This window comes from Macaca fascicularis, chromosome 12 (assembly GCF_037993035.2).
Source record: "Macaca fascicularis isolate 582-1 chromosome 12, T2T-MFA8v1.1".
NCBI classification, from domain to species: domain Eukaryota; kingdom Metazoa; phylum Chordata; class Mammalia; order Primates; family Cercopithecidae; genus Macaca; species Macaca fascicularis.
In genome coordinates, this window is record NC_088386.1 from 69394595 (window position 1) to 69408419 (window position 13825).

The following is a 13825-nucleotide window of genomic DNA, read 5'->3' on the forward strand; positions in this document are numbered from 1 at the left end:
AAGCCCAGGCCCAGACACCAGCTCCCGCAGGAAGTTCTCTTGCCCTCAGCCGGCCCCCTGGCTCCTTTCCAGCCCCTCACTGAATTCAGTTCACCGCCAGCTTTTCTGAAAAGCACACAAAGACTTGCCTCCCTACCTATCAGAGATGCCACCTTCTCCCTCTGTTCCTAAGTAAAGACTCATGTTTCTGCATTTTTCTCTTCCCCCTCTGGTAGAAGGAATCAGCCGCTTTCCACTGGGATCCAGAAGCTGAAATCTGAAATCCAGTCCTGAGGTTACAAAGGACGATCTCACAGATTGTCTCGTCTGTTCCAACTCAGGCAATTTCTGCACAGATGCTTTCAGCTAAACTGCTTCCATGCTCCACTTCTGATTTTCCAGAATTTCCTTGTTAGTTTAAGCCTGCCCCCTCCTGTTATTTTTAGATTTGATTTTACTCCTTTTAAAAGGCCAGGGGTGGGGAGTTTTTGTGGGGATGGAAGAAAAGAATTGTTTTTGTCTTTTTAATTACAAGCAGCTGACGAAGACAACTCAGTGGTAGAAAATGGTTGAGTCGAACGGCCTCTAGCTCCCAATGCTGCGTCTCCTCCATCAGCCACAACTGAGCAGAGCAGCAACAAAGTTAATCAAGTGTCCTCTGCCTTTTCCAGAAGATGCATGTTATCTGAGATATCTACAGGGATTCCGACAGAATTGGAATCCTTCCCTTTCCATTCATCCTCATAGGTCAGTTGTTTTGTAAAGCCAGAAGGGAACGTCTATGACTATCTTCATATTAGCAGGGAGGGGTCCAGCACCAAGGGAGGTTAAGGGAGTGACTGAGATGGTCCAGCCTATTGAAGTCTCTAGTGCCCCCTTCCAAATACTGAGCCTGTCTTTTGAGTCCACACTTCTCAGCTGACCTAATATTTAAAACAGACAAAAGTTCCTTCAAGCGAGGAACCTCTTCCTTGTATAGTCTATTTCCCAAGTCCTAAGGAACCAGAGCAGTGTTGCATGTGCAAACAGTCAGAGGACCACTGGGCTTTCACTTGTCCTCCCCTACCATATTGCTGTTGTTAACCTTCTTTCCAAACACTTTCTGCTTTTCCCTCTCTCAACCAAATGTAGCCCTGTGCATACTTTATGAGCTTGGAGAGTTTATTTACATGCCTTTTTGTTAACTCTAAGACAGTATAATTCCAGATTTTCTTACAAGACTTCATTTAGTTTCAGTCTTCAAAGTCACATTATTAAATGTGCTTGTAATTAGAGTGTTCCATAATTACATATAATAATTCAAAAGTCCTGTCTCTGCTCTCAGGTAATTCACATTCTGAATGGAACACAGCATTTGTTGTGGCCCTAGCATGGAATACAGTTTTATATTGGCAAACTCTTGCCTTCTTCCTTGTTCCCCCAGATGTAAGAAGGTCATGGGGTCGAAGTGACCAAATGAACTGATTACAAGTTGTCAATGGAACTAATCCAGGAAAGTCCTGATGATGATAAACTCAATGCACGTCATATGGCAGACAGAAAAAAACATGTGATCTGGAAACTCTGTCCTGCTCACCAGCAAAATTAGGACACTCGATTGTAAAAGACAGAAACTCAACCCAAGCTAGTTGCTTGAGCAAAACGGGAAACGTATTAGAAGGTTCACACCCACCTGGAAGGAGGAGGTGCCACCGGACATCAGAGACGGGATCAGAGACTCGCAAACCCCAGCGCGCATCATGCTCGCATGTTCATGTGCTCGCGCTCTCTCTCTCTTCTCTGCATTTCTCTGTGATTTAGCTTTATTTCCACCAGACTGGCTTTGCCTATGTAGTGAAACTGGGAGCCAGTCTTCATTCCCCAGCTTAACCATCAGAGTAGGATTAACCCTTTTTCTGCAATTCCAGTTGCAAATCCCCTGAGAAATGACTCGGTTGGACTGACAAGAGTCAGGTGCCTATGTCCACTCCCGGGTATTGAGAGCCTTGCTCAGATGAGGGGAGATCATTGAGCCCTACAGTCACTTCAGTTTACATCTACCCCAATATGTGGCAATAGGCAAGTTCCTTCACTCCTCTGAGCCTTGGTTTCTCCATTGTAAAATGAAAAAGTGAGTGAGTGGTGACAAAAATAATACCTTCTTCAACGAGCTGTTGATCATTTTACATAGATAACCAACGTCAAAGCCTTGGGCTGCGTTGGTACATGAAGCATCAATAAATGTTCATTTTTCTTCCAAGGTGAATCTTAAAGTCAAGGAAGAAGTCAGCACGTTAAAATAGAGAGGAAAATTATTTGAAGCACAGGGAACGGAATGGGAAATGCAATACAATTCCGAGTAAGAGGCACTACAGGAGTTGTTAAATGGAGGGTAATTGAGCCTTAAGTCACTCCCACCCATAAATCATCCACAAGATCCGTGTTCTAGGAAAAGGGGCACTAGCATTAGCTATTGGGAACATGGAATGTCAAGTTGACCAATTAATCTGTAGCTTATAAGACATTCTTTGCTATCGAGGGGAAGATTATTTCAGTCAAGTAGCATTTTAGGGCCAACATAAAAAGAATTGTAAAAGATATGGATTTTGATGAACTCTGAGGAGCAAAAGCTGCATTTGCTCATATTCCCTTGATAACTTTTTGGAGTCAGTCCAATGAGCATACCTGGCTATGCAGTCAGATAACTTGAATTTACTACTAGTTCTACACAAATATTCCCTATGTTGTCTTCCCTCATACATCTCATCCTTAAGTTTTATGAAAGGAAAAATAGACTTCATTTTCTGCATTTCTTAGGTAAGAATACTACACTGATGGAGTATTAAAATCAGCAGATTATAAAATTTCCAGTTTCCCCAAAGCTTTGCAAATTTAGTGCGTCTACATTTTGGCCTTTCTGCATTTGAATCAATTTGACACACCAACATCTGTTCTTGATAAAATAACATGAAATGTAGTATCTCAATGGTGGCACAGAATCAAACTCCACTCCCCTCTTGTTTCACATCACTTTCTTTGGTATTCCCCACATCATCTTCTCCTCCAGTTTGTAACTGACCATGACATCTGTCAACTCACTAGAATTCACCTGCCCCAGCCTTTCATTTCCCTGGGCACTCATGGGCTACTGAGGGCAATGGCCAATGCTTCATCAGTGTGGGGGGTAGAGTCTTATCCAGTTGTCTCACCACTTTGTCAGCTTCATTCCCCTCCTTGAGCTTTGGCTTGACCCAGACCTACTGTTTCAAAGAAGTCTCCTCTTACTATTCCAGTGCATGGTCACATTCTTATCTAACACTTACTTAGATCATCGGTACTTTGATCTTAATTAAAGGCTGCCTGGTTTTGCAATTTTATTTTTGCATTCCTATGTCTGGGACCTTTCTGTGGTCAGCAGCACCCAACACAAAGCCTAGCACAATGCCAGCGCACAGCAGAGGCTCCACAAATACATGCACAAATGCAGACATGAACAGAATGCTTTCTACATGGGTTGGCGTTTCTAGTCTTTAGGAATTGAGTTGTATGTCAGACCTGAGTCTAAAGACAGCAGATTTTGGCTCAACTCTGTCAGTTCTTCCTATAACAAATTGTCTCTTGGATCTGGAGAAGCTAAGATCAGCGTATGGAGGTAGAAAGAAACAGGGAACCATGTAGAGATGGCATGAAGTTACGGCCAAGCATAGGGTGGGGACAGAGAAAGGAGATGAGCCAGCATACCAAATCCTGCTCCGGGAAGCAAGTGACTTGCATTCTGTCCCTGGTCAATCACTAAAAAGCAGGTTCTGTAATACAGCGAAAGTCATCTAAATTCCCAAGCCCAAGAAAATTCATGGACATCTACCAATGTGTATACAGGTTCCCACCTCCCCATCAGAAGAACATTTCCTGCAGGGCTTAGAAACCATCTATTTGAAGGTCTAAGAAACAGAACTATTGTCAGCCTAGCAAAAGACTTTCCAACCCAGGAGAAAAATCACCTGCAGGCCTGAGGACTGCTGGAATAATCACAGCAATGTGGCCTGGGCCATTAAGACCACTGGCAGATGACCCTCAGAATTAGGGACCAGCTATCCCCTCTCCCTTGGCACACTGGACACCTAAGCATTCCCTGTTCCAGAAACCAGCTTCACTAGAAGAAGGTGGAAGAGGGAGAAACTCCCAAAGATTGAACATTGACCAATAAGTGCCTGATCTAACTGCTTTAAACCAGAAAATATTGAGGTATGTGTCTTTAGCTTTCAAATATAAATTCTTCCCCAGCCTCCAAACCATTTGCTGAACAGGGTTCAAAAATAAATTGAGATCAATTATATTATATTTTGTTAAAGGTCTACAATACTGATCAATATTCAGCAAGAGATGTGTTGCTTTGCCTAACTCATTTCATGCCATCCACTGGAAGACCCAATAGTAATGTCTAGGGCTTGAGTGTGGGATGAAAAGAAGGGGAAGTCCTACAATATAAGGAAAGAACACTCTCAGCATCGCTCTACTAATATATTCACTTTAGCCTTTTGTTTTTCTCTGCTTGGTCAATACATTTATTGTCTTATCTGCAAAATCTTCATAGAAAATCGTTAAGTTTAGCACTCAGCAGACCTCAGAGCTCCTGAGCTCTAAGGAAGCCTGCCTGCTTTTGAGCTACCTGATCATTCTTCTGGGCAGGGGACAGTTTGGGAGACAGGTCCCACCTCTTCTTTTCAGCTTCTTTCTTGGGCTTCTTGTAGACTGAATTCTCTCCTTCAGCAGCATGAGCTTTCTTATATCTCTCCTCCACCAAGTCTGGAGTTACGCAGTTCTTTACGTATTGTGAGAACCGTTTCCTGTAAGCATCTTCATCTTCTATTAGGTGATGCATATAATCTGCAACATTCTGACCTGTGATGTGCTTCTAATGCACTTGTGCATTAAATTCCTTGCTTTCAGAATCATATCCAGGGAATCATTTGGTACTTTGTGGGATAGACAAGCCTCCATCCACAGCTTCCAGGGCCCCAAAAACTTTATTGTCAGTGGTGGTTCTGGCAAGGCCTGCATCCAAATAGTAGGTGAAGGCATCAGGCTGACCATCAATGCTCTCCGCATCATATTCATCTCTGGTCACCTCCTCTTGGCCTTCCTAGATGGCGTCCATGCCAAACGTGTTGAGAAGCCTGCAGGCCACTACGACGTGCTGAAGCATAATCTGTCAGGCCAGCCTTCACACCATATTTTGGTACTTTATGTGCATAAACTGCACAGACAGTCACATGCCCTTGCACACGGGCATAAGCAATCTGACAAATGATACCTCTGTTAGGAGTTACATGAACTATCATCCTGGATTTGGACATGTTGTACTTATTTTTATCCTGTATCACCAAGCGTTTCCAAGCATAGTAATCAGTTTTACCCCCTCATCTTCTAAATGTCACTTGGTATTGTTTAAAGTAGGCCTATTCCTGACAACTGTACGAAATGCCATCCTGAGGAACAGAGACCTATGTCTGAAGCTCGACACAGACCTGCAGGCCCAATATCACTGGGGGTGTTGGGGGGATCTTTTTGTCCTTTTAATTACCATCTAAACCACTGTCAATTCTAAATGTGAACATTTGTTATTCTAACCTAGGCTTGTGTGTCTGGTTCCTCACTTGGTGTTGTTTTAAGGTATTGGTTCCAGGCCCCCTGACAATAAGAACCAAAAGATGCCTGGTGACCAGACAGTCCAGGCACCTTCCCTGGAGACGCCAATTCAGCAGGTTAGAGTGGGACCCAAGAATCTTGGCTTATTAACAAGTGCCCAGGGAGGGTAGAGAAACTCCGCTTTAAGGTGGTGGTTCTCAAAGTGTGGTCCTTGGGCCCGCAGCAACATTTCCAGGAAACTGGTTACAAATCAACCACCTCAAACCTGATAAACCAGAAAATCTGGGTGTGGGACTCAGTAACCTGGGTTTACACAGTCTTTCAGGGAATTCTCATATGCTTTAAAGTTTGAGAACCACTGCCTTCAGGAAATGATAAACAGGCAGTAAATAACAATTTATTAGCTTAAACCATTCATTCATTAGTCCACAGCCCACCCGTACCAAAAGACTCAGCAAGAATCTCTCCAGTGTCCTGGTGCCCCCATGGCATTAGGTTGCTGTGACCATGGTTTTAGACTCAGCCACACATTTAGAGTCACCTGGGGAGCTTTTAAATCTCCCGCTGCCCAGACAGCACCCCACACCCACCAAATCAGAACCTCTGAGCGTGGGAACCAGGCATCTGCAACTGCTTAAGCTAGCCAGGTGGTTCCAATGTGCAGACCAGTTTGGGAACCACTGTCAGAGCACCTAAAAAGCCCCTGAAATCAGACTTGCCAGAAAAGATAACAATTACGACACAGACAAGCAAGGGGGTAGGAGATCTTAGAGGAGGCCCAGCAGGGAGCTTCCTTCATTTATTCACTACTGTGCTTCAAAAGAAGTGTTTAGAAGCAAGGGAGGGCGTGTAGGAAGCTATCTTTTACAGGATAAAAAGACTAGAAAGGTTTCCCGGAAGTCACTGGGGAATTTGGAACACGCCCTCATTCTCCTGAACGTGCCCCAAGACTCAAGAAGTGGATAGGTTGAAGCAGGAAGGATAAAAGTTTTCACCTGCCCCTCTCAACGCTTCCTGAACACACTTGAGCACTACCAGCCCTTTAATTCACATCTCCCGCCCTAACGGGGCTTGGCAAACAGTGGCTGAGAGCAGGACTGGGTCCCAGGGTGCAGGATGATGGTGAAGGTGATAGTGAGAAAGAGAGTGGGGGAAGGGGAAGGAAGAGGAGAAGGAAAAGGAGGGAGCTCACCTTCCTGCGAGGTTCCCATATGCTAAGCCCAGGGCCTCAGTCATTTTCTTCTTTAACTTCACACAGCAACTCCATTTGGCAATGGATGATCTGAGGCCACAGGACTTGCCCCAGGTCATTTCTGTGAGTGGCAAAAGCACTCTCCAGTAGAGACAGTGAATGCCCCGGAGGAATCAAGGATGTAGGGGGCAAGCAGGAAAGAGACTCTGAGAGGGGAGACACATGAGGCCGCTGGGCCAGGCCCACAGTATAGTGAGGCCGTGCAAAAGTCAGCCTTACCATCTACTTTAATCCCGGGGTGAGGTTCTGGATCGTGGGGAAGGAATGGAGGCTTCCTGTGGCATCCAGAGCAGCTGGGGTGAGGGAAAGCGCACAGGAAGCGGGCCTGGGGCAGTGGCCACGTACTGGCGCACATGGATGGATTTCCACATCCAGACAACCAATGCAGCTACATCGGTGAGTGTCAGCGAAAGGTGAGCCCTGGTTTCACCCGGTGCAGATACAGAGCATAAGGTTTTTTTGTGGTTTCAGAGATTCATATCTTTTAAAAGCCCTTTGGCATCTTCCTTAAGCCTCATTCTTCATGAGGTCCCAGATGTCTCAACTGGGCCACAAGCACAAGCATGTCTAACTGCATCCCTGAAGATGGGTCTCCCCTCCCCTCCACCAGAGGGCCCATCCTGGGGGCTCTTTTCGAAAGCCAGTGCATATAATTGTTGAATAGGAAGAACCTGATGGGTACTGTGGTAGGGAGAGCAGGGGATAAATTCCTAAAACATTACACAAATGTATCTCAAATTTCCCATCTGAGCTGGAAGAAATGCCCCAAAATATAACCAACAGGAGCAGCTCTTCGCTTCAGTGTTGCAAGTTTTCAGTCTGTTAGGCAGGAAAGCCTCAGCTTAGGCAACTTTAGAGAAAATCTCATTCAGTGAAGAGGCCCACGAGATTGGGGCCCGGCTGGGAGTCTCAGGAGAATACAGTGAAAACAAATCACAAGGCTGCTGCTTCAATGATGTAGATCAAACTGTGGAATAAACATTCATAAAGAAAAATATGGACTGATATATATATTGTCAAGCAATACCATGACAAGCATTTTGCACAGATTTAAGGAAATCAGAGCACAAGAAAGGGGAAGCACCCAAGCCAATGCCTATGCCAGGCAAAGGGCGAAGAATGATCAGCCAAGCGTTCAACCACCAGTTGATAGTTACAGGGTAAAGTGAAAACTAAACTGTTTGGTTGTGAAATGAACCTAGCACTACATAGACCCCAATCACTGACACAGCATGTACAGTAATAACAGCCAACAATTACAGAATGCTGGAAAGTCCTTTGAGAAGCAGTCAAATGAAACTCACAGCATCTGCCGTGGGAAAAATGTTGAGGATATTGTCCACTGTATCACCCAGGTCCCCACAGGAAAGACCCCATTAAAAAATTTCTTCTTCTTTTTTTTTGAAAGCTGAGACAAGCTTTACTTCCCTTGAGGAAACAGTCTGTCACTCCTGAGCATGAAAGTTATGTCCTAACTGTTCATTTCTCTTTCTTTTTTTTTTTTTTTTTTTTTTTCCTGAAACGGAGTCTCGCTCTGTCGCCCAGGCTGGAGAGAAGTGGCGTGATCTCGGCTCACTGCAAACTCTGCCTTCTGGGTTCAAGCGATTCTTCTGCCTCAGCCTCCCGAGTAGCTGGGACTACAGGCGTGCACCACCACGCCCAGCTAATTTTTGTATTTTTAGTAGAGATGGGGTTTCACCATATCGGCCAGGCTGGTCTCGAACTCCTGACCTCATGATCTGCCCACCTCAGCCTCCTAAAGTGCTGGGATTATAGGCATGAGCCAACGCGCCCTGCCACTCTCACTCTCTCTCTCTCTCTCTCTCTCTCTCTCATTTTTTAAAGCTTTTAGGAAGCTCACAGTCAAATCAAAATTCAAATATAGCATAGGTCTTGATCGCCTATACCATTAATCTCAAAACCACTCTTTAATCTCACCATCCCCATAGGGAAAAATTTAAGGACAACTCCCTACTAGATGTGTATTTATTTATTTATTTATTTATAAATCATATACATGGCCAGGCATGGTAGCTCATGCCTGTAATGATGGCACTTTGGGAGGCTGAAGCAGGCGGATCACTTGCATCCAGGAGTTTGACACCAGCCTGAGTAACATAACAAGACCCCATATCTACAAAAAAATTAAAAATTAGCCAGGCATGGTGGCACATGCCTGTAGTCTCAGCTACTTGAGAGGCTGAGGAGGGAGGATCACTTGAGGCCGAGAGGTTGAGGCTGCAATGAGCTATGATTGTGCCACTGCAGAGTGAGAACTTGTCTCTAAATAAATACACAAATAAAATACATGTACGTCTATTATTACCTGATATTTTAAAGCATAATATACACAGAGGCCAGGGCTCATTGTCAATGACTGAGGATATAAATCCATATTTCAAAGGGTCTTCTAGGGGCCGGGCATGGTGGCTCACGCCTGTAATCCCAGCACACTGGGAGGCTAAGGTGGGCGGATCACCTGAGGTCAGGAGATCGAGACCAGCCTGGCCAACATGGCAAAACCCCACCTCTACCAAAACTACAAAAATTAGCCAGGCGTGGTGCCAGGTGCCTGTAGTCCCAGCTACTTGGGAGGTTGAGGCAAGAGAATCCCTTGAATCCAGGAGGCGGGGGTTGCAGCGAGCCGAGATCACACCACTGCACTCCAGCCTGGGCAACAAGAGTGAAACAGTCTCAAAAAAAAAAAAAAAGTCTTCTAATAATTTCAAATTGTTTTAATTTCTTCTTTCACACCCAGTTAGATTGGACTCTCATAACATTTACTTCCAATGAGGCTAACAAAGAACTTGTCTGAGTAGTAGGAGAAGCACCAGCTTTGCTATTTTCTTATTTGCTTGAATATAATGCTAGCATGTGAAGTGAAAGAAGTAGTTTCTGTGCGGAAGTAAGTTTCAGCTTGCTATCCTCCTTCTCTGAGGATTCACATAAACATGAAGAGTATAAGCCACAAACCCATGGAACCGGACACAGGTGACATTAAATGAAGACCCAAAGGAAGTGAGGGAACCAGCTAGACAGTTGTCTAGGGGAAGAGCGTTATAGGCAGAGTCAACAGCCAGTGGCAAAGCCCTGGGGCAGGAGTGTGCCTGGTTTGTGGGAGGAACAAGGAGCCCCAAGTGGCTGGAGAGAAATGACGAGAGGAGTCAGAGAGGAGCTCAGAGACTTCACGCAAGGCCAGATCCCGCTGGGCCTCACAGACCATAGTAAAGATTTTTGCTTTGGCCATGAGTGAGATGACAAGCATGAGTGTACTGCAGGATGCCACAGCCTGCCGAGAGCAGCCAAAGCAGGGAGGTGGCCCTGCCAGCCTCCCTGTGGTGTGGAGCTCCTGCCCGCATTCCTCAGGGCCCTGTGTCTTCCCTTGGTGTTGTGGGCTGGTAGAGTGAAGCATACGCCAGTCACCATGTTAAATATGACTAAATCTTCATGCCTCTCCTTTTGGAATGAAGAGTGACTCTGGCTAAACATACCTAAACATTCTAGTATGAGCATATGTTTTCCCATACCACAGTTGAGTCTGTGGATACACACCACTTTGGAACTCACTATCTGTCCCTCCATCCATTTCTACATTTTCCTGGTCCTAACTCGTCCTGACTTTGGGCCCTCACTCTTGAGTTTTATTTATAATAACCATTATTTTTGCCTGGGTTCTCATTAAACCATTTATGGAATGGAAGTACATATTTCTACATGTTGCAAACAGAATGGATGCAAGAAACTGAATGAGGCCTCCCACTCTCAATGTCCATCTTGTTATTTTGCCTAATCACATATTTGGGAATCTGTAAGTTTGGGGTTCTTCCATGCACCTTTATCTGCAAACCCTTCAAGGTCATGTTCAGAGGAATAAATGAAACGTGATTATCCACTGCAACATGATTATCAACTGAGGAATAAATGTAACATGATTATCAACCAGCATTGATTATCAACTGAAACTGAAATACCTAGACTTTAAGAAGATGTTAAGTATGTATCAAAATAAAGATTAAGGCCAGGTGCAGTGGCTCCCACTTGTAACCCCAGCACTTTGAGAGGCCCAGGCAGGCACACAGCTTGAGCTCAGGAGTTTGAGACCAGCCTGGGCAATATAGGGAGACTCCCACCTCTACAAAAATTACAAAAATTAGCCAGGCATGGTGTCATGCACCTGTAGTCCCAGCTACTCAGGAGGCTGAGGTGGGAGGATGGCTTGAGCCCAGGAGATGGAGATTGCAGTGAGCTGAGATCGTGCCACTGTTCTCCAGCCTGGGCAACAGAGTGACACCCCATCTCAAAAAAAAAAAAAAAAAAGTACAAAAAACAAAATAAGGGTTAGGACCAGTGACAAAATTAGGATTAGGGTTAGATTTGGGTGATGAAAACCCTTAGAAAACAGTGACTTTAACATACTAGGTTTTATTCATACATGTACAAAAATGTCCAGAGCAAAGGTCTCTAGGGTTAGTCTGGACACTCCATGAAATTATGTGGGGTGCAGGCACCTTCCAGGTGTTCCTAGGATGTGATCCTCATCCCTGGGATTTAAGGTGGCAGCTAGATCTCCAACCACCATGGCCGGTGGCAGGGAAGGGGAGCAGGGGATATGATGGTGCTCTGTAAGGACACCATCCAAGAATGCCCCACGCTGCTTCCCCCTTCATCTCATTGGCCAGCAGTTATCCAGCCATACTGGTGAGTGGGAAATGCAGGCACTAAAAATCAGGGAGAATGGTTACTGGGAGAACAACAAGCAGTCTCTGCCACATCTGCCTTAAAACTTGACATTTTCATTAGCAAAAGATAGGATCCCACATCAGAATTGCATTCAGTAGATTCTGACGCTAGACCATCAAGTTAGAACTGATTCTGATTTTGTATGTGTGCATCCATTCAAAGATTCATTATATATTACCACCGATGGAATATTTAAAATAAGAAATATATTGGGAATATATTACACATGATAGAGGCCCTGAACATTATCTCTCTGTGAATGTACAGTTAGTATTATCCATGGTGTTTGGACATGACTGAAAGCACTTTTTCTGTCTGATAGAACCCTGCCATTGCTTTAGACAATCAGAAGCCTTCTTGATAAGTACGTTGGGTTTTGCAAACCTGATCCTCCTTCAGATGCAAGAGGGAAGTCCACTGAGTGAAACCCACAGTGAATTTTGGAGGTTAAGACTTCCGTCTGATAATGTGAACAATCACACTCTAGCACATCTGCATCAGAATTGGAAATGTTCACTTATTCAATTTTCCTAAGGCCGTACAATTTCACTAGTGATTTTAACAGATTAAAAGAAAATCTCTAAAACAAACCCAATGCAAACCTAATAATGGCTCATGATTTCCCTTTTGAAGTCTCATCTCAGCCACTGCTATGTGTCCCCTAGAGACCTCACTGGAGAGTTGGTCACTGGGTTTTTGCAACTTTCCCATAGACCTCACTTCAACAGCTAGAGATGTGGGCAGATGCTGAGTGACAATCTTCCTTCCGTTGCGGAACATGAGTCAGGGAGGGAATTCACTGTGCAATGACACACGTTTCGCATCTTTCAGGTGCCAAATGTTTAAAGGATAAAAATACCTCCACTGGCCACTCCCCAGAATAAGATAGGCAGTGGCCCAATCGTGAGCTCACACTGCACCCATGACTTCACACTCCAATTGGGAGGGCTGTGCTGTTTCGAGCTAATCAAAGAGGGAGCCTAAAAGAGACAGGTTCTCCTTTCCTGGGCCACGTTCTCCCTCACCAAATCTGGAATACCTGCTCACTCAAGTTTATAGGAATAGTTCAGGAATCGGAATCGTTCCATTGAGCTGAAGAGTAAAACGTGTTGGAGACGGGGATTGAATGATCTGTGTGCTTCATGAGTGATGGAATTGCCATAGCAAGTGGTGTGGTTTCCAGAAAGCTGACAGCATCTGAGTACATTTGCCCATCCCACGACCATTACCTCCAACCCATAAGGAAGGGAGGAAATCTCTGCCTCTGTTTTATATTTCTTCCCCTCTGAAGGGAAAGAAGAAAACGATAAAATCAGGAGGCTGCACACTGCCTAAGACATTTACATTTAAGCTGGACCAAGCACTACCCATGTATCACAGGCAACAATTTCGCCCTAACAGAGAAATGGACTAAGTGACTTAATGGGTATTTTCCATCTTTAATTTCCATGATTAAAAGAAAGAGGTTGAGAGGGGTACATGTGGAGCCTATTGTGAGTTTGCCAATGAATCCTAATTTAGATCAAAGAGAGTCTATGTGACACTGAACCATAAACACCCTAGTGTGCGTTACTTCAAGGAAGTTGTTAGTGTGCCCCCGATGGCTATTATGTGATATAGTTGCGCTCGATAGCCTGCACCCTTTAATTACTAATATAGAAGAAAATCCCATATAAGAGGGAGGAATGTAAATGAGACCTCTGCTCTTTTGAACATTTTATGCATTTGCCAAATTAAAATTTGCTGTGGACTTTGGTTTTCCCTGATCACTGTTGGTAGTGATCATTTGGCTCATGGGATTAAATCCAACTTCCCAAAAACTATTTCCGATCAGTGTGCAGATTTCAGATATTTATATGTGCTTTGCGTTGAGACATGAATCATCAGAACCAGATTGGAGACAACTTCTTTGAAGTTTTGAAAGGTATGGAAGAAATTCTCTTTCTTCTCTTTCATTCTCATCTTTCTGCCGATCATTGTTCAAGGGCAGGTTGAAGGGGCTGCAACTGAGAGAGGGGCCCCAGGATTCCAGAGATAAGATGTCATACCACACTCATGCACTGCCTTCAGTTTGTGCATGTAGCTTTCATGCACAGAGGACGCCGCTTGAAGGACTCAGGTATGGATCAGTAAGCGTGACTGTACTCACTTCAGTGGGGGTTGCTTACATTGAGTTTTAAAGCACAATTATAAGATGAGCGCAACCACAAACGTCAACTGGATCAG

At 44.6% G+C, this 13825-nt stretch overlaps 1 pseudogene; it reads right to left on the reverse strand.

Moving 5' to 3' along the window:
• Positions 1-4582: 4582 nt before the first annotated feature.
• LOC102143923 (large ribosomal subunit protein uL18-like) lies at positions 4583-5458 on the reverse strand (annotated as a pseudogene).
• Positions 5459-13825: the final 8367 nt, after the last annotated feature.